Here is a 20,216-nt window from a genome sequence, read left to right as displayed (position 1 = left end):
AAATCCACCGTCTCCTGTAAAATAGAAAGAAAGACATTAGCACATTTGTGAACTCTAGTTTTCTGTCCATTCGCGAACTTAATAGTTCGCCCCTTCGGAACTGCTGTGCAATTCCACCTCTCGACTGCAGGGGTCTCTGGAACCATGTTGCGGTTAGCTGCAGAGTCGATTACAAGGCTGAGCTGGAAATTTTCCACTCGGCCGTCTTCAAACACTGCCATATTCGCAGAAACCTGATAAGACTCTTCCTGTTGTTTACCACGACCACCTGGCTCAGTTCCACGCCTGCCTGTCTTCCCAGGCCTGTTGCCATGGAAACCTGCCTGATTCCCATGGGAAAAGTCCTTGAAAACATCCTGCATCGGCTCTCTGCTCCGGTGGGGGCAACTGCCACGCCGACGTTGAACTCCAGTGGAAAAACACTGCCCGGGGCTCCTCCCAGCTGGCCTGGCCTTCCTCCTTCTGGAACGGCTCCTCCCACCAGCGTGGCCCCCCCTGAAGCTCCTCTCTGCTTCAGCACAAAGCGAAAGCCTTTTAAACTTGCCTTTGGAACTCTTCGCCCCCCCCGATCTGCTCACTAGCACTCCTAGAGGCTAAGACATCGGGAACAGGGCCTGCCAGTTCAGCCTCTCCAGGGCTTCCTCCAGGACTCTGGCCTTTCGCTAACGCCTCACACAAGCACGGTGCAGCATTAGTACAGCTGCCAGCAATAGTCCCTTCTGCCCCCTCTGGGGGCCCACAGCTTCCCTCAGCTGTGTGTTGACTCTCAAGAATGTGCCCAGCGCCATCTTGCCTCTCCCCTTCTGATGCAGCCGCATCTAGGCCATGGCGTTCCACTCCTGCTTCACAAGCCTCACGGAGTGCTAGCCATGCAACCTCAGGCCTCTCAGCATCTAGGACAATAGGCTTCAGCGCATCACTTACATTCTCTGCCAGAAATACTAGCACACACTTCTCAGCTTCGCTCAGCTCTGTTGCTGCTCCAGCCGCTTTCTGTAGTGGCTGGACTGCCTCCCAAAGGCTTTCTCCGACCAACAACAGTTCTACGTGGAGACTCCACGTCCACCAGCCTTCACGCGTCAGCTTTTCACATGGTAGCTTAAGCTCAAAACCATGCTTCTGGAACTGCGCCATCTTCTCCCGTTCTCCCAAGGTGCCCCAAGCTGTACTTACTCCGTACCAGCTTCCTCCGGCCTTCCCTTCCGTGGAGAAACGATATTTCAGCTGCGTCCCAGCCTTCAGCTTTTAGCTGCTTTTTAGCTCTTTGTGTATCAGATGCTCTCATTGCCTCTCGGAAGCAGGCAATTAATCATCTGCTCTCCGGCACCCAGTCAGCTCCCGTTCCGCTCCTCAGCCGCAGACCGCTGACTTCAAAGCATTCCTGAGGCTCACACCGACTGCTTTACGAGCGTTTTCTGACACTCCATAACCTGTTCGGAGATATCGATCTTGCCTTATCGATAGAGCCGCAACGTCAGACAGCTTTACGATCCGCATCAATCACCTACAGCGGTTTATAACGGGTCTGGCACACTTCCTCCAGAGCTGCGCCACTGTTGCTCCCTTCAGGTCACGGCTTAGCAGAGTTGAACAGCGTGTAAAGCAGCCTAGTTTCCAGGCAAGCACACATAGACAGGTTCGTCTATTTACAGCTCTTTATTAAAACATTACAGCAAACAAAGTCCAGGGCTTCTTTCAGCCATGTCTCCCTCACAGATACACAGAGGGAAGTGAAAGTACAGGGAAAAACTCCTCCTTCTTAGCTTCTGAAAGCTTCTGTCTCCGCCCAGCTTCTGTAAGCTGACGTTAGCAGGTGACACACACCAGGGGAATTTAACCAGATAAATTCTGAACCATCACACTTCTCACTACCAGTCAGGTGAGAGAAGGGCGGGGACCCCCCTCCATTGGTTCTTCTCTTTGCCACATTAGCCAAGTAGTGTTTTTTTTTCCAAAATGGAACCTGTTGTGACATGTCCATACATTGTCTAAAAACAAATTAAATTTCCCTCTGAGGTATTGTTTTATTCTCTAGATGGGAGAGTCTTGAACAATTTAAACCTTCTAGGAATTTAGATCTAGTTAAAGTTTCTTTTTTACCATCCAGGTCAAAAGACAGGTTGATTAAATCACTATATGTCATGATGATATCTCATATATATATATATATATATATATATATATATATATATGCAGGTTTTGGTGTCCTCGGGTGTCTTCCCGTGTAAAAGTTGGGGTGTCTAGGCGACGTTTCGACGAGGTCTCACTCGTCATCTTCAGACGAGACCTCGTCGAAACGTCGCCTAGACACCCCAACTTTTACACGGGAAGACACCCGAGGACACCAAAACCTGCATTCCTGTACCCGTGAAAATCTACGAAAGCATATATATATATATATATATATATATATATATATATATATATATATAGTATGAAAATGTTCTACTGAATGAGCACATGAAGACACTGTCACTTGAACCATAGCTGAATTGGAAATTTAAGAATCAAGTAGCTAAGAATAACACTGTTCCATTTTCAATGTACTAAAAGCTTTTTACTCAGTGGGAAACTAAGTTATTAGAAAGGGCAGTCTGGAAATGTACTGCTAGGAGATTTGGGAGTAGTAGTCCTTGAAGTGAAGATTTAGTATTGTAGATTTTACAATTTATCCATTGGGGGGGCTGTGTGATATGTTGGTCACATGGGTAATAAACTTCAAATAGGCTGAAGTGAAGTTAAATGCGTCTCAGTATCTTTTCTTAATTATCTGTGGAACAGAAGAAAAGAAATTAATGCAAACGCATAAGCTCATTTTAGAATAAAAAAGGGAAATACATTTTTATTTTGATAATTCTGAGTAAAGCCCTTTTTGGCAAAAAAAAAAAAAAAGAAGGTTGGACGATCAGGGAAAATGTAATGTCTATAGATTACTGACAATGTTTTATTTTATCATTTCAAATTTTTAATTATAAAAGTGGGTAAAACAGAAAACTGGAAGACCACAGCTGATACTAAAGATGGTCTGCTGCAATGGTTACTTTTTCAGTGTCAGCAGAAGCTGGTGCGGGAGGGGTCAGACCTACTGGGAAGGATAATCCACTAGACATTTTTCAAGACTATTTCATGCTCTTGTACTTTTTAACCTTGGAACTCCTTTGTACACGGATTGTAGAAATGAACAATAGTTTGTCATGTATGTGTGATGGCTCTGTGATTTAGCAGACAGGTTCTATGCTCAAATCCAAAGATGGTCCTAACCTCTTATTTCCCTCTCTCCAGCAACTATTTTTGATACACTAACCAAAGATATCTACATCTATTTGTAGAGTCAAAGCTGTCTTCGAATAAACATTTAGGGCACTCTCTACAAAAATTGCCTTCGTGTACAGAGAAGAAAAATAGTGTTTTCAGCAATTCAGCCCCAAATCAGATAAATGTAACGGAAGAGAGGAAATAAGACAAAGGCAGACTTTAGTCTCAATGCTGTGGTTAGGGATGGTGGAGAATTTAACAATAATCAACTTGGTACTGAGCTCTGCATGAGTTCCTTTACTGATCCATTTCCATGATAGAGCCAGTGATCTTGAATGAAACTGACCCCCCCCCAAAAAAAAAATTTGACAAAATTAACAACACAGTTTTGGAAGCCAGGAAATTCTTAATAATGATTTAATATGCCAACTACTCTTTTTTTAAGCGGAACGAGGGTGGCGCTGTGGGTTAAACCACAGAGCCTAGGACTTGCCGATCAGAAGGTTGGTGGTTCGAATCCCTGCGACGGGGTGAGCTCCCGTTGCTCGGTCCTTGCTTCTGCCAGCCTAGCAGTTCAAAAGCACCTCAAAATGCAAGTAGATAAATAGGTACAGCTCCGGCGGGAAGGTAAATGGCGTTTCTGTGCGCTGCTCTGGTTTGCCAGAAGCAGCTTAGTCATGTTGGCCACATGAAGCTCCCTCGGCCAATAAAGCGAAATGAGCGCCGCAACCCCAGAGTCGGTCATGACTGGACCTAATGGTCAGGGGTCCCTTTACCTTTACACTTATTTGTCGACATTGCTTTGTAATTGCCCAGGGTCAGCCCACGCATGAGATAAGGTGAGGTGACTGCCTCAGGCAGCAGGATCCACAGGAGCAGCGGATCCCCATGTAAATCTTCATCCCCACCTTGTTCCTGATGTAGATCTTCACTCACTCCTTCTTCCCTGGTCAAGAGGCAGACACCATTTTGTCATTCACCTTAGATGCCAAAATGTCTTGGGCCAGCCCAAGAATTACTGTCAGATCAGATGTGCTGAAATCTGTATTCAGTTGAACTTTGTTTTATTGAGGAGACGATGGTACCTATACAGCTCTCCATTATATGATTATGGGTGATAATATCTTGATAAATACATAAGCAGACAAATTATGATTGTAACACATAGTTTGACATACAAATGATTAAACAAATAATTTATTGATTTTATTTCTCTGTTGTGTTTTCAATCATCTTTGTATTATAGCATTTAATTCATGCAGTAATGGCTAAATTGAAGGGTTTCCCCCCCTCCCTAACCCAAAGTATATAAAGCACTATCTACAAACACTTTTAACAATGGTATCCATTTGTGTTGTGTCTTTCTCAAGTCTCTCCTCCATAACTTAAAATATTGATCCGTTTTTGAAATAATGATGTTCTCTGCATTTTGCAGCAATTTCAACTTTTATTCTTCATGTAGCTTTTGTCTGCTTTTCAAGATGGGTGAGGGCGAGGATTGAATTTTCTGTTGTGTTACAATAGCTTTTTCACATCGGGGATGTATTGATGATGATTGTGTCATTCACACAGAAACAATGACTTAAGATACTTTGTTTTGTTTCCTGGCAGACTTGTAGTAATGATATCTGTCATGTAAGATGTTGTCATGCCACCATCAGGAGAATGAACAAGTATGACATTATTTTATCAAATCACCATACCTGACTACAGTCATACAAATGTAATGAAATGTGAACCATGACAGACTGAGTTTGAGTAATGATAATATAAAGGTGAATGGGTACAGAAGAGCAGACCATACCCCTAGCTAGGTATGGCAGAGAAATTCAGTTTAGCTCACATTTAAAGGTAAACTCACCTAATTCACACTTTCCAAAAACAGTTTGGAAACCAGAAGATGACCACCCTTCAAAATTCACACTTCTCTGAATTTTGCAATATCCCAAATACTGAACCAAAGCAGGCTATTCCGTGTAATTCGTTCCACGTAATTCTCAGTCTTCATGTACTTCTACCAGGTTGCATTTACACTGATGCAGGAATATTCATTTCCGAGAAAACAGCAAAGAATCCCCATTGGCCCAGCTCTGTAAAACCACCTTGTGCAGCCTGAAAAGGTCTCTGGGATCTGTGCCATTGTATTTTGCAAAAGGGAGTACTCTGTCATTTATAGTGCCTGTTCATGTGTAAGCAAGCTGAACATATTCTCATACAGATACCAAATTAATATAATGTCCTTTGAAAGTTCTCTTGATCTCCACTGCAATCTCTCTATCAAGTTGCCACATCTTTAGCTAATTATTAACATCACCTCTCTAGATAATCCTCCCCAGGAAAAGAAAGTGCCACAACATAATCTTGTCAGAGGATAATCTCACCACAGGATCATCTTGTTGAAAGATAATTGCATTATGAGGCAAAACTCCTTTCGCAGGGGCCTAGAAAAAAGTTATTTCTCTAAAGGAATTTTTATTATGATCCTAAGTTCATAAAGAAGCAGATTTAGGAGCTGCTAACTTTAGTAGCCATGCAAACAGCACACTGTGACCTTTGAACCCACTTCTTTAAAGAATCTTGTGAAAATTACCACTGTACTATTGAACTAAACTGAAGAACATTTAATGTCCATTTATTTGGGTGTGTGTATGGGAATGATCAGAATCCCTATACCACTTTTTTTTAAAAAAAAAGCTTTCATACAGGTAAGTATTTATCCTAATATTTTATTTACCTAATATTAATATTCAGAGAGAAGGACCATGGACCCATTGTTAATCAAATATAAATTAATGTGGTAGAATATTTAATTATCTATCCTACACCTTACAACTAATAATTATGTAAATGTCTTACATTTAATCTTGGTCTCAGGAAATTAAATTAATGGCCTTCAACAAATGAACATTTTGTATGCATTGCATGACATTTTATCTAAATTTTAACAGCATGGCATTAGTTTCAGATAATAACATGATTACACAAGTTAAAATGTAAATGTATACAACACTTTGCTCTGTAATATGAAATGGAACATGTAAGATATACTAGCATAGAGGGAACATCTAGCATAAATTGGGATTAGAAGTATAGCATTCATATTCTGCTTATTCAGAGAATAGCAAGAAAAGAAATTAACATTTTATATAAAATACGTGCCTCATGCACACATTTGTCTATTACCAGTCCATGTCACTTCCGATGTTTTCATTCATAATTTCATTTTCTTCCCACAGCTGCATTACCAAACAAAACAAATCCTCTCCGGATATGTATATAAATGTATACTTTATGTACATGTAAATCAGGTTTTTTCCCAAAAAAGTAAATTGTTTAGTTATTTATTTATTCTTTCATTATCCAACCTTACCTAGAGACCCTGGAGACTGAGATGAAAACTTGATCCAAACAGCAATATATGCAAAATAATAATTAAAAAGAAGATTCCATTTGTTCATAGTCCCTTACAAGAGAGACATTTAATTTAATATTAATCAAATAAAGCATTAGCCTGCGGAGTACAGCTGTTAAAGAACTCAAAACATCAACCACCCCAAACAAGAACAAGATCCTATAGCCCAGTTTTGATACATAATCTTCTCAGTTTTTCATAAATAAATATGACATTGATTACTCCTTAAATAATAAGCCAAGTTTCCCATGGCAACGAATTTCCCAACTTTTTCATATCAATCAATTATAGAGGGCTGCTTTCAGGAGCAGGTGTCAGGAACAGGTCAGCAATAAATCACATAAAGTGAAGTTAGTTCTTTATTAGAAGAAAGAAGGCTGCTCAGTAGTGGCAGGCCTAATGAGCACAGCATCTTTTCCTAGTAGATTTTGCCGCTATCAGGCAGTTGGGAGAGTGAAGTTTCCCACCTTCCCACAGCTGCCTAAGCCTCCCCCTAAGCCTTTTACAGCCACCTTACAATGCCTTACATTGCAACTTTCAGAAAAGTGTGGACATTGAAATGGACGGCTAAGTTCCAACTCACCTACGAAGTGTGCATCATGTCACTTCATATAAAGGTAAAGGTAAAGGTACCCCTGCCCGTACGGGCCAGTCTTGACAGACTCTGGGGTTGTGCGCCCATCTCACTTAAGAGGCCAGGGGCCAGCGCTGTCCGGAGACACTTCCGGGTCACATGGCCAGTGTGACATCGCTGCTCTGGCGAGCCAGAGCTGCACACGGAAACGCCGTTTACCTTCCCGCTGGTAAGCGGTCCCTATTTATCTACTTGCACCCGGAGGTGCTTTCGAACTGCTAGGTTGGCAGGCGCTGGGACCGAGCAGCGGGAGCGCACCCCGCCACAGGGATTCGAACCGCTGACCTTTCGATCAGCAAGTCCTAGGCGCTGAGGCTTTAACCCACAGCGCCACCTGTGTCCCCTCATATGTCACTTCATATAGGAAATCACAAATATTGAATCTCTCAAGCACCCGCAGTACCAAATACATCTAGATAATGTGTTGCTGCTTCTTCTTCTTAGAAATATCTGTAAGGGAAGGAGGAAATCAATACAGATTGTTACTATTCATGCTTGGTGCTTTATTAATAATTTTGTGTGTGTTGGAAGCCGCCCAGAGTGGCTGGGGCAACTCAGTCAGATGGGTGGGTTAGGAGGAGGAGGAGGAGGAGGAGGAGGAAGAAGAAGAAGAAGAAGAAGAAATGACTGGATTATAATTTTATTAGTTATGTTACTTTTTAAAAAATGCATAGGTAAAGGTAAAGGTAAAGGTACCCCTGCCCGTACGGGCCAGTCTTGACAGACTCTGGGGTTGTGCGCCCATCTCACTTAAGAGGCCAGGGGCCAGCGCTGTCCGGAGACACTTCCGGGTCACGTGGCCAGTGTGACATCGCTGCTCTGGCGAGCCAGAGCCGCACACGGAAATGCCGTTTACCTTCCTGCTGGTAAGCGGTCCCTATTTATCTACTTGCACCCGGAGGTGCTTTCGAACTGCTAGGTTGGCAGGCGCTGGGACCGAGCAGCGGGAGCGCACCCCGCCGCAGGGATTCGAACCGCCGACCTTTCGATCGGCAAGTCCTAGCTGCTGAGGCTTTAACCCACAGCGCCACCACTGCCTTACAAATAAGGTTGTTTCTAAAAATCATTCAACTGCATATTTTTTTAAAAAAACCAATATATTTTATTAAACAATTTTAACAGAACAAATTATCAATCAAAATAACCAATTACATTTCCCCCCCTTTTTTATTCCCCCCATCCCTCTCTCTCCCACCCACTAAGGACTTCCCTCAGCTCCTCTCTCTGATTTGTTTGCACATATTATTCTCTGCATCTTAAAAATTGTACATATCTTTGCCTTATCTGTCATATATTCTGCTAACAAATTTGTGGGCGTTTATTCAAAACCTGCCAAGGAGTCCAAATCATTTTGTTGTTGTTTTATAGATAGTTTGTAAAAAGTTCACATTCTTCCTTGAAGTCACGATTGTCACATTTGCCCACCCTGCATAACTCATCAGTTTTTCTTGCCATTGTTCTTTCGTTGGGGTTTCCTCATTCTTCCATCGAACTCTGCATAAAATTAACCTGATGTGGTTTACAATATTAAAAACAACAAAGATTAAAGTAACACAAACAATATGAGAGGGAAGGCTGTATCTCAGTGGTAGGACATCGGGTCCCAGATTCAATCCCTGGCATCCCCAGTTAGGGCTGAGAGTGACTCCTGTCTGAAATCCTGGAAAACCACTGCCAGTCAGCATAGACACCACCCTCATATAGCCATATAAATAAACAATAGCATAACATAATATAACAAGTGCCATGTTAAGGCAGAAATTGCTCCAATGAAATGAACCAGAGTTTGGAATAATCATGGAACTTTGCAAGGCAGCCATGGACCATTTACAAGGCAAAGGAAAACATGCTTAATATTATACTAGTAAAAGCTTGAGACCAGGACTTCATATTGAGCCTAGAAACAGATAATCAATGGAGCTGGATGAAGACTGGAGTAATATACTCTATCTGCCCAGTGCTAATTAAATGTCAGGCCACTGTATCTTTAACCAGCTGAAGTTTCTAAATGGAGACTGTTGTAATCATCTATCATAGATAACTCAAGGCATTTTGAACACATGATTCCTAGAAGGTCTTCCATTCAGGCACAGACAACTTAGCTTCATCTTAGGTTACATCTTCAGACCTAATGCTTGCCTTGACCAAGCCTGAATCTACTAAGAACACAGATCTTTCAAATCAAGCAAGGGTGGAAAACATGTTGCTCCACAAATGCTGGTGGACAACATCCCCCATCAGTACTGACCATTGGCTGTATCTGATGGGAGTTGTAGTCCAACAACATCTGGAGGGCCACAGATTTCCCATCCCAGACTCAACAGATCAGTCTTCCTTTGACTGATGAAAGAGAGCATAGGCCATTGTGCATATTTCCTTTGTGGCTCTGTCAGCGGAATGACACTCATGTTCAAATACAAAACCTAATGTTTTGCATAGCACAGTGTTTCATTTAATTAGAAATACATGAAAACTGTTTTGAAGCAGAGTTCCCTTGAAACACAGGTGGATTGGTGTATGGGAAATTATGTTTCTGAAAAAGACAAAACAACTCTCACTAAATCTGCACTAGGTTATCCCATCCCTAATTATATCCCACTGTCAGTGCCTTTGTCAACAACACCAACAAAAGGTAATAGTTTCCCACTTTAAAAGCAATCTCTAGACAGATAAACTGTCGAGGAATAAATCGCTTTTGTCAGTTAGCGTATGGAGATTTCACAACAATCTGACTTGTGTGACACTATTCTATCAGTAGGACTTGCCAGAACAAAAGACCTAGAAAGAAGATTTGCAAAGGAAAATATTTATAATAACTCGTGGACTTGTGCCATTCTCCTCCTAGAAAAGTGTGCTTGTAGGCGGATGTGAAATCAAAGTACAAGGGGCTGATGGAAAGGTCGTTTTACCTCTCCTTTCCAAAGAAATCGTTTGTTACTCCATCTCTGGTGACTGAAGCTCTCTAGGCAATTCACCTATGATGAAACTGTGAAATTATGGAGAGACATTTGAAAATTTCATCTCAGTCTGGGCTTTAGAAGAAAGAGAAAGTATAAATAGAAACAGAAATAGTCCTGCATGTATTAATATAATCATGATTGAATTGATATCATGCCTTTCCTCCAAGAAGCTGAAGGTGATGTATATGGTCTCACCATTTTACCCTGCCTTGTGAGGTAGGTTAGGCTGAGAAATTGACTGGCTTAGTGAGGATCTGAGCAATTATCTCTCAGGTCCTAGTCTGATACACTAACCACTACACCACACTTGCTCCAAATAACCAGTGGAGGAATATTTTAGGTGAAGGGCAGTACAGAAATCTCTTAAACAGAATAAATTTCAAGTTTTGCCAAAACTCTAATAGTGATGCCTTTTTTGTTTTTGTCAGTTTTGAATTCAGTATCAACTTGCAATGATTTAGGAAGGAGAATTATTTCTGATCATATGTTCGCCCATTTTGTTGAAACTCAGAAAGTTATATTTTCTTCACTGCCCTAACTTTGTAACTTTACTGTGAATTCAACAACCAACAACAACCTCTGTTTCTTTTCTTTCTTGAAATTTTTGCTGAGAGATCCTCAATGTGGGAGCTGATTTTTTTTTTTGCTGAGAATTCCCAGTGTAGCACTATATTCATAACATGTTTCATCTCTCTCCCACCCTCTCTCTCCCTCTCTCATCTGTCTGTCTGTCTGTCTATCTATCTATCATCTATCTATCTATCTATCTATCTATCTATCTATCTATCATCTATCATCTATCTATCTATCTATCATCTATCTATCTATCTATATCTATCTACAGTGGTGCCCCGCAAGACGAATGCCTCGCAAGACGAAAAACCCGCAAGACGAAAGGGTTTTTCGGTTTTTGCGACGCTTCGCTAGACGATTTTCCCTATGGGCTTGCATCGCAAGACGAAAGCCCATAGGGAAATCTCGGGGACCTTTTTTTAAATGCTGGCGGTGGGGAGCAAAGCCTTTTTCCCCCCCTCCGGACTTCAGAAGAGGTCCAGGAAGGCCGGCGGGGGCGAAAGGCTTTGCTCCCCACCGCCAGCATTTTAAAAGCGGTCCGGGATAGCAGGGAAGCGCTTCCCGCTATCCCGGACGGCTTTTGAAGGCAGGCAGGGGGGCAAAGACTTTTGCCCCCCGCCCGCCTTGGGAAGAGGTCCTGGACCTCTTCCGAAGGCGGGCGGGGGGCAAAAGTCTTTGCTCCCCCCCTGCCTGCCTTTCCGGGAGAGCGGGAAGGCAGCGCTGCCTTTTCCGCTCTCCCGGAAAGGCAGGCAGGGGGGAGCAAAGACTTTTGCCCCCCGCCCGCCTTGGGAAGAGGTCCAGGACCTCTTCCCAAGGCGGGCGGGGGGCAAAAGTCTTTGCCCCCCCTGCCTGCCTAACCGGGGGCTTTTAAATCGCCCTGGGACTGTCCGGGGCGATTTAAAAGCCCCCGGACGGCTTTTGAAGCCTCCCCCCGCCGCCCGGCATCGGGGCAGGAACGCCTCCCCCCGCCGCCCGGCTTCGGGGCATCGTCCCGATGCCGGGCGGCGGGGCGAGAAAGCCTCCCCCCGCCGCCCGGCATCGGAACGATGTCCCGAAGCCCGGCGGCGGGGCGGGAAAGCCTCCCCCCGCCGCCCGGCATCGGAACGATGTCCCGAAGCCCGCGGCGGGGCGGGAAAGCCTCCCCCCGCCGCCCGGCATCGGGGCATCGTCCCGATGCCGGGCGGCGGGGCAGGAACGCCTCCCCCCGCCGCCCGGCTTCGGGGCATCGTCCCGATGCCGGGCGGCGGGGCGAGAAAGCCTCCCCCCGCCGCCCGGCATCGGAACAATGTCCCGAAGCCGAGCGGCGGGGCGGCAAAGCCTCCCCCCGCCGCCCGGCATCGGAACGATGTCCCAAAGCCCGGCGGCGGGGCGGCAAAGCCTCCCCCCGCCGCCCGGCTTCGGGGCATCACCCATTCCCACCACCCTTCTGAGTAATACCCCTCCCCACCTTCTCACTATATAGAAGGGTCTGGTGACTTCTGTTTCAGTGTATCTGAAGAAGTGTGCATGCACACAAAAGCTCATACCAAGAACTAACTTAGTTGGTCTTTAAGGTGCTACTGGAAGGATTTTTTTTTTGTTTTGACTATCTATATCTATCTATCTTCATAGAATCACAGTTGGAAGTGATCTCAAGGGTCATTTAGTCCAACTTCCTGCAATGTAAGAATCGTTCACTCAATGTTGGCTTGAACCCATAACCCTGAGATTAAGAGTCTCATGCTCTACTGCCTAAGCTATCCCTCAGGTCATATGCATTTTAATATTGTAAAATAAGACGATAAGTACAATTGTTCTTTAACAAATAGCATGAGATATTTTTAATTCAAGGAGAGAATAATTTAAAAGGACTATCTATCAATCATTCACATAATTAGAGCAAAAATATCTTATTTTCCTTATTGCATATGCAAAGCATGTCATGTAGTAGTTGCAAGTTTGAGTTTTTAAGTCTATCAAAGTAAAGTGGAAAAATAATTACTCTGATTGGAAAGGCCCCCACACATCATACAATACAATACAAATACCTTTATTGGCATTACAAGTTAAGACATTTCAAATCTGTGGGATAAAGTTAAAAGGCACAGGAGTGAGGCTGTCAAGGGTCACAGGGCACTTGACTGTTCTGCTTCACCCTGTCTATTCCCTAGAGGGATGATTCATTAAGAACCCTTTTAGGTGAGATGGAGATGAAAAAGGAAGCCACTGGGGCAGTAACGTCCTTGTTCCTGTCCGTTAGGAGGAACCTCATTTGGCTTTCTCTTGGAGCCATGGGTCGCAGGTCCAGCATCTTGCTTAGCATCTGTTTGTGAGGTCTGCTGTGCAAAGGACAGTCCAAAAGAATATGGTCCACACGCACCATATGTTTGCAGGCACACAGACGGGCTTGATAAGGAATTTGCAAGTATCTACCTATAGTCACTGCGGAGGGGAAAGCATTTAGTCTTGCAAGCATAAAAGCTCTTCATTGGGAAGGAAATAGTAGGTCCCTTAGTTAGGTCCACACACGTATATGTGCATCTGTATCTTTTTATAGGTGTATGAGCTATTTGCCCAGCACCACAGCCTTCATGACCAAGTTTACTTCCAGCTTAGCTGACTATGCTGTAGAACTGCCTAAGAGTTGCTGGCATCTCATTCCTCAACACAAACCTATAGCGGACAACCATGATCAGAGTTCCTAAGAGCTTTGGGTCCCTAGCCCTTATCAAAACTTTTTCATTTTCCTGAAGAAATCTTAGAAGTTCTGTCCCCCGCCCCATCCACCACTCCAATATTGCTTTAGGTGAAATGTGGTAGCTGTTCAGCTTAAAAATAAGAATGAGATAATAGCTTAGACTCATTTATAACACAGAGCCTGCACTTGAGGAAGAAGGAGCTTCACTTATGTTCCATGCTTTTCCCATCCCATTGGCAAGAAGCAAAGTCGAGGCTAAACTTTCAGCTCCTGAGCTATTTGTGCAATATTTGCAAGAGACATTTGGTCACAGTAGGGATCAAGAGAATTATATCTGCAGTGAAGCTCTGTGTGTAACTAGGATGAAATATTGATGAGATCTGAAGTGGCAAAGATGATATTTCTTTTGTAAATTTAGCAGTTTTATTGAATTGCTAATAAAATACCGACCTAGGAGAAAAGGACAGTAGGAATTCTCCACAGGATGCCACATTTCTATAATTAAACACAAATAAATTGCACAAAATTATTATGGAAGAAGCAGCAGTTGAAGATATGGGAATGACATTTAGCGAGTACAATGGGGGCATTATATAGGCAGGAGCTCAATGATGTGAAGCAGTCTGTAGACTTCAATAGAGCAGATGGCGGGCCTGATCAGAGTCCTCCCCATCCCACATTATGCAGTAAGCACCTCTTTTGTTGCTTAACAACATCCTTTCCAGACCAGTCCTGCACAACTTGTGATCAGAGGCTATGGCTGATGCCCATTGGAACTCATATGGTGGAAAGTAGGGAGACCAGCAGCATATGGAGCCTGAGCAAATGACAGGAAAAGCCAACCTCAGATGGGTTATAAATAAGCAGGAAGGCAAGGGGTGGGGGCATTGGCTGAGGAGAGAGAGAGACTGTTGAGGCAGTGTTCCGTTTGACCTAATGAACCAGCCTCCACTGGCAATCAGTGCTAGTTCCAGGTAAAATTCCTGTCTCCACTAACCCAACCAGTGTACCATTTGTGGCATTCCAACCAGAAATTTCCCTTTCCTATGCATTGATTCTGCTAAAGATTCCCCCTGATATTTGTTTCATCAGGAGACATTGGTTGTGCAAAAGTTCCCACAGTGAGGGAGCTTCAATCTCTGTTATGACCGAGTCTACTACCATTACATGTCTCGTCCTTCTCTGGAGGATGGCAGGAATATTTCTGTTCCCTGCAAAGCAGCATGACTTTCTCAGTATACCAGGGCCAATGAAAACCATAGATAGTGCCAAATACTGTCTGTTGATGTGGCCAACATTTTGTCACTCATCTTTGATTCCTCTGAGAATCCTAATCAGAAAGGAGGTTTGGGAGTATATTTGGCAGATATTGTTCTGTTTAGACACATAAGCACACTGCCATCTAATCTATAGTTATCATGGGAGTCCTAATCTAAGAATAGCTATCACAAGAGTGTCATTGTATTTTAGCACAAAAGCAGTGTACTGCAAGCTGATAGGAACATACAGGGTGCTCCCATGAGTCTATTATACTCAAAGAAATAGAAACGACTGACGATCCCTAGGCCTCAAGTGACATTTTGTGAGGAAAAAGACAAACGCCATGCATCCAGTTCCATCCAGACACATGGTTTGAAATAAAATATAGGGAAAGGCCATTACTCAGTGGTAGAGCATCTACTTTTCATGGGGATGTGAATTTTCATTGGTTGTGTAGTCTGACTTAACCAGCCAAGCTGCTGGTTGAATTTTTGGCAGGGTAAACTAAGGTTAAGGATCACCCTGTAATGTACATCTTCCATGGCTGCACTGAACCGCAACACCCTCTCCCCTTCCAGCTGACGGTAAGCAGTCTTTCCCAAAACAATTTGCAAACTGAAACATAGAAGTCTTTCCCAAAATTTGTAAAATGAAACATAGCAGTCCTTCACACTTCTCTGAATTTTTCAATGAAGTTCTCTCGCCAAGTAAGGTGTAAAAAAATGTACATGCTGGAGTAAAGTGTACATACAAATGTATATATTTGGGAAAATAGCAAACACAAATATTGCCAAATTTGCAAAACTGTGTATGTTTGGAAAATTCACCCTAAAATGCTAGTGGATTTTTTATTTGTTTGTAAGAATTCACTAATGTGGAAAACTGAATTTAAGATTGGAAAAGAAATTAGAAACGGACAGGTGCTCCCATCCCTGTTTATTAACTGCTTCAGCTTTATCTGGGAAATCAGGCAGGGCAGATTTCCCCCCAAAAAATAAAAATAAAAAAATCATTGTGACTTCTGAGTAGACATGTATTGGATTGCTTTGTAAAAGAACATAATGGATGAAATCAGCTCATCCCTAATGAAAGTTGTCATGATCTAAATAAACAGCAAGAAAAAAAGGAGAGGACAGGACCTGAAAGAAATCCTTTGATAAAGATGAAGTGTGATGGTAATAGCACTACTTTCAGTAGTCTTTGAGAAAAATTTTCCCCCTTTAAAACAGAATAAGATAGTTTGAAGTAGAATCATTATATAATAATAAATCATAGAAATAGTTAAGTAAAATGTTTCAGTGTTCTGAGTAATAAATACTTGTTTTGTATATCTAATCAAGCCATCCTTCTTAGTAAGTGCCTATCATGGTGACATTTAAATATATGGCGAAGCTGTCAGTCTACAATGCGCAGGACCAAGTTCATTGACAGAGCTTTCTGCTTTAGTATTTTGCAGCAGGTTGACAGAATGCTTTTCACTTGTAAAAAATGTTTGCTGATTGCATTTGCAAATCGGATGCGAGACTCTCACCATGCCTGATGTTCGTTTTGCTAATTACAGCTGCCAAGGACTGGAGACAAGGATGGGTAGGGAGTATGATTAGATATAAATGTATATACATATATAATAATATAATTTTATATAGATTATATATAAATGCACTCAACTGTCCAAGCAAGGGTAGTGAATGTCATGTCCTCTAGATATTTTGGACAACTCCATCTGTCCCATCCAGCATGTCCAATGGCCAAGGACGATAGGCGTTGTAGTGCAAAACATTTGGAGGGCACCAAATTGGTTAGTCTTTGCCCTAAAACTTAACTGACTAGTTCATTGCCATTAGGTGAAGATTATGGCCAACCTTACCATCAGGTGAAGGTTGTTTGGGGAGATCCATGAATAGTGAATGCTTCCTTGCAGTTAGCATTGATGCCTGCTACCTTATATGGAGCAGTAATGCAACCATGGGCCTGAAGGATTTTGACAACTATCGCCTGGTAAATAATCCTTCCTGGGAAAGATAGTTGCCAGGATTGAAGAGACAGATTAACTGGCTCTATGCCCAGGGGCACATGGTGGCAGGGGTAGGGACTAGGTAGCCACAACAACAAAAAAATTGTGGGAGCCCAGGCACCCAGGGCTCCAGGGAGATGGTGCCTATGTCTATGTCAGTCTGTGTTCACGCCTGGGTTAGGACTGAATTAGCCTTGACAAATCTGATGGCTATGTCCAAAGAGTACCCCTAGGAGAATCATCTTTGGCCTCATGGTTTTTACATTATAGGGTGCTTTAGGACACTGATTTGTCCCCAGTGCTATTCTACATAAATATAAAACCATTGGGACCAGTCAGTTGGAGTTTTGGAGCAAGGTATCATCAGTAGGCTGATGATACACAGCTATGTTTCTCTAATACACCTGACTCAGGAAAGCCCATGATTGCAGTGGTGGATAGGGTGAGAGTCAATTCACTGAGCTTGAATCCTAGAAAGATGGAGGCTTTGTGAGTAGGTAGTTCCCATGTCTGCAAAATAGGTCAATTGCCCTTCTGAATGGGATTAACTCCCATTGAAGGAGCAGATACACAGCCTGGGGGTACCCCTTGATCTATCTCTGTCACTTGACCTCTGTCTCCATCAGTGTTTTTTACCAGCTCTTGCTGATATGCCATTTGTTATTTTATTGTTTTTACCCCACCCATCTGGCTGGGTTTCCTCGGCCACTCTGGGTGGCTTCCTGCAAAATATAAAATATAATAACATGTCAGACACTAAAACCTCCCTTGAACAGGGCAGCCTTCAGAAGTTTTCTAAAAGTTGTGTAATTCTTCGTCTCCCTGACATCTGGTGAGAGGGCATTCCACAGGGAGGGCGCCACTTCTGAGAAGGCCCTCTGCCTAGTTCCCTGTACCTTCACTTCTCTCAGTGAGGGAACCTCCAGAAGTGTAACTTGCATCTGGTCAGCAACTTGTGAAGAATGCAGCAGCCATAATGTTCATAGGAGCAGATTACTGGCACCATGTTACTCTACTGCAGAAAAAAAATGCACTGGTTGCTGATTTGCTACTGGGCCAAGTTCAATGCTCTCACATTAATTCACAAGGCCCTAAACAGCTTGGGCCCATATTACCTTAAGTACTATCTGGTCTACTTTGATCACCTCTGATGGGGTACTTCTGGTGGTTTCCCCACACCTCTGAGATTTGGTTGGCTTTCACTACCAACTGAGCCTTGAATTTGGCAGGCCCTGCCCTGTGGAACTCCCTGCCTGTAGAAATTTGCCCCTGCCTTCTCAGTGGCAACAGCAGCAGTTCTTCTTGCCATTCCTCCTGAGCCACTGACTCCAACATGCATAGGTTCAGGTTGCAAACCAAATTCCTTAATTGTAAATGCAGCAAAATAATTTGCTGAACCATATAGCAAATATTAATCTTAGAGCTCATCCACCTACCTTTTGACCCACACTTTCTAGGCACAGGTCCAGGCTTTAAAGTGTTGTGTCCAAGCAGTTCCTCCCTCCAGAGGGCACTATCCCCACAAGAACCCACTCTTTAATGCTGAATCAAGGATGCTCAAATTCAGTGGTAAAGAACAAGTTTTCATGGGCAAAGCACTGATGATGCAGCAACAACAACAAGAAGTGCTTGGACACGACTCTTTAAAGTACATACCTGTGCTTAGAAATGCAGCACAAAAATGAAGTCTGGATGAGCCCTTAGTCTCTGCCTGAGTTCTGTGGGCTTTGCGGGGCTGGGCCATATGTCTGGAAAGCAGAGGCAGGGGCCAGGGTAATGTAGCTAATGAACCAAAATAAAATGTCGTATTAAAGCTATTTCTGTACATGGTAGCAAAATGTCCCAGGCAGCAAAGCTCCTCAAGGACATAGGAAGCAGCCAAATACTGAATCAGACCAGTGGTCCATCTTAGGTTGATCACACTGACTGGTAGCAGCTCCCGAGGTTTTCCAGCAAGATCCAATATTCTCTACCCCACCACACAGGCTGCTACTGGTCCCAGCTAAAGAGAAACACAAGGCCAATTTCAAGCTAAGGCAAAAAATAGTTTATATATACAATTGCACTTAATGAATTTTCAGCAGTTCCACAGCCTTATTTAGGGCTAGAACGCATTCGAATATGGCCTTGCGATTCTGGCCCTTTGTACAAACTCTGCTGCCTTTTCCCAGTTTTGCTTAGATGCAGTCTGACACATCACAACATTCATGAAGGTAGACCAGAGGGATCCTGTATTGCTGGTACAGCTACACCGTAAACAATATTGTGTGTCAGGGGATATTCCTTAGGTAAGCTACCTACAAATGAAAGTGACAACCACAGAAGTCATTTAGCCCTTGACCTTGAAAATGCTTACACGCTAGCCCAGGTAAAGGTACAAGGAGTCCCTTTAAATTTAATCTGATTTATTCCCCTGCTGAATTTGTTCTCAGGCCTGTGCATATGCAGGAATCTGGCTTGGAAATTGCAAACTTGGGCACAAAAGCAATTTACCCCCTACTGTGTAGCCCACCCTCCTCTCCTATTCCATGCAATTGTTCTTGTGGATGGACCAATTTCATCTTCCATTTCCACTAACAAATGCTAAATTGGGATTAGGAGGGTATGTAATTTCTTTCTTTTTTTAATTATGAAAGTTAATAGTTGAAAGATTCCTGAAGCGAGCCAAGCAATAATGAAAACATTAGCAAGCCCCCTATGCTAGAGGGAGAAATCCAGGAACAGTGGTAAGGGACTGATTTCAGATGGTTCTGCTCTTTATAGCACATACAGAGCCATTTTTATCAAATTAAAAAAGTTATGGGTTTTCTTGTCTTGTTTGTTGCATACTCTGAGTAGGTTTTCTGAGTTGATAACACCTAACAAATCCTGAGGATGCTCACAAGTATGAGATCAGGGCTGAACAGTGTTTGAAGAATGAATAAGAACTTGTGGTTCTGATTCTTTAGCCTCTGGTACCCAGATGTCCTATCATCATCTTTTGCCAGCTTAGCTAATGGAGAGGGTTGATGGAAGTTGTGGTCCAGCAACATATGGGGACTTGAGGTTGAATAACACTCTTCTAGAGCACACTTAGTTCACGTGGAGAATGAAGCCCAAGTGATTAGGCTAATAGCCTGCATGCATGAATTGAGGGTGTATTATAGGATAGTCTCAGAAATATTTTGTAAATTCACATGTATGGAAAAGGCTCACCAAAGCTATACAAATTCCGATAACTCTGAGCTACAGCTTTTTCTGATTAACCTACCACTTAAATGGATTAAAGTCTGCACCCTGACCTTGATTTCTGCTGACTTTAATGACACTCATTCATGCAGTATGAGAGGATCTGTGGTGTACACAGGCAATATGATTGCCCTGCGTTTGAAACTGTAAAAACAAATGGGGGGGGGCAACGAAAGTGAAGAACGAAACCCAATCCTGATATA

This window comes from Podarcis melisellensis, assembly GCF_964234715.1.
Source record: "Podarcis melisellensis genome assembly, chromosome: 8".
Classification (NCBI taxonomy): domain Eukaryota; kingdom Metazoa; phylum Chordata; class Lepidosauria; order Squamata; family Lacertidae; genus Podarcis; species Podarcis melisellensis.
This window is presented reverse-complemented; position numbering follows the sequence as displayed.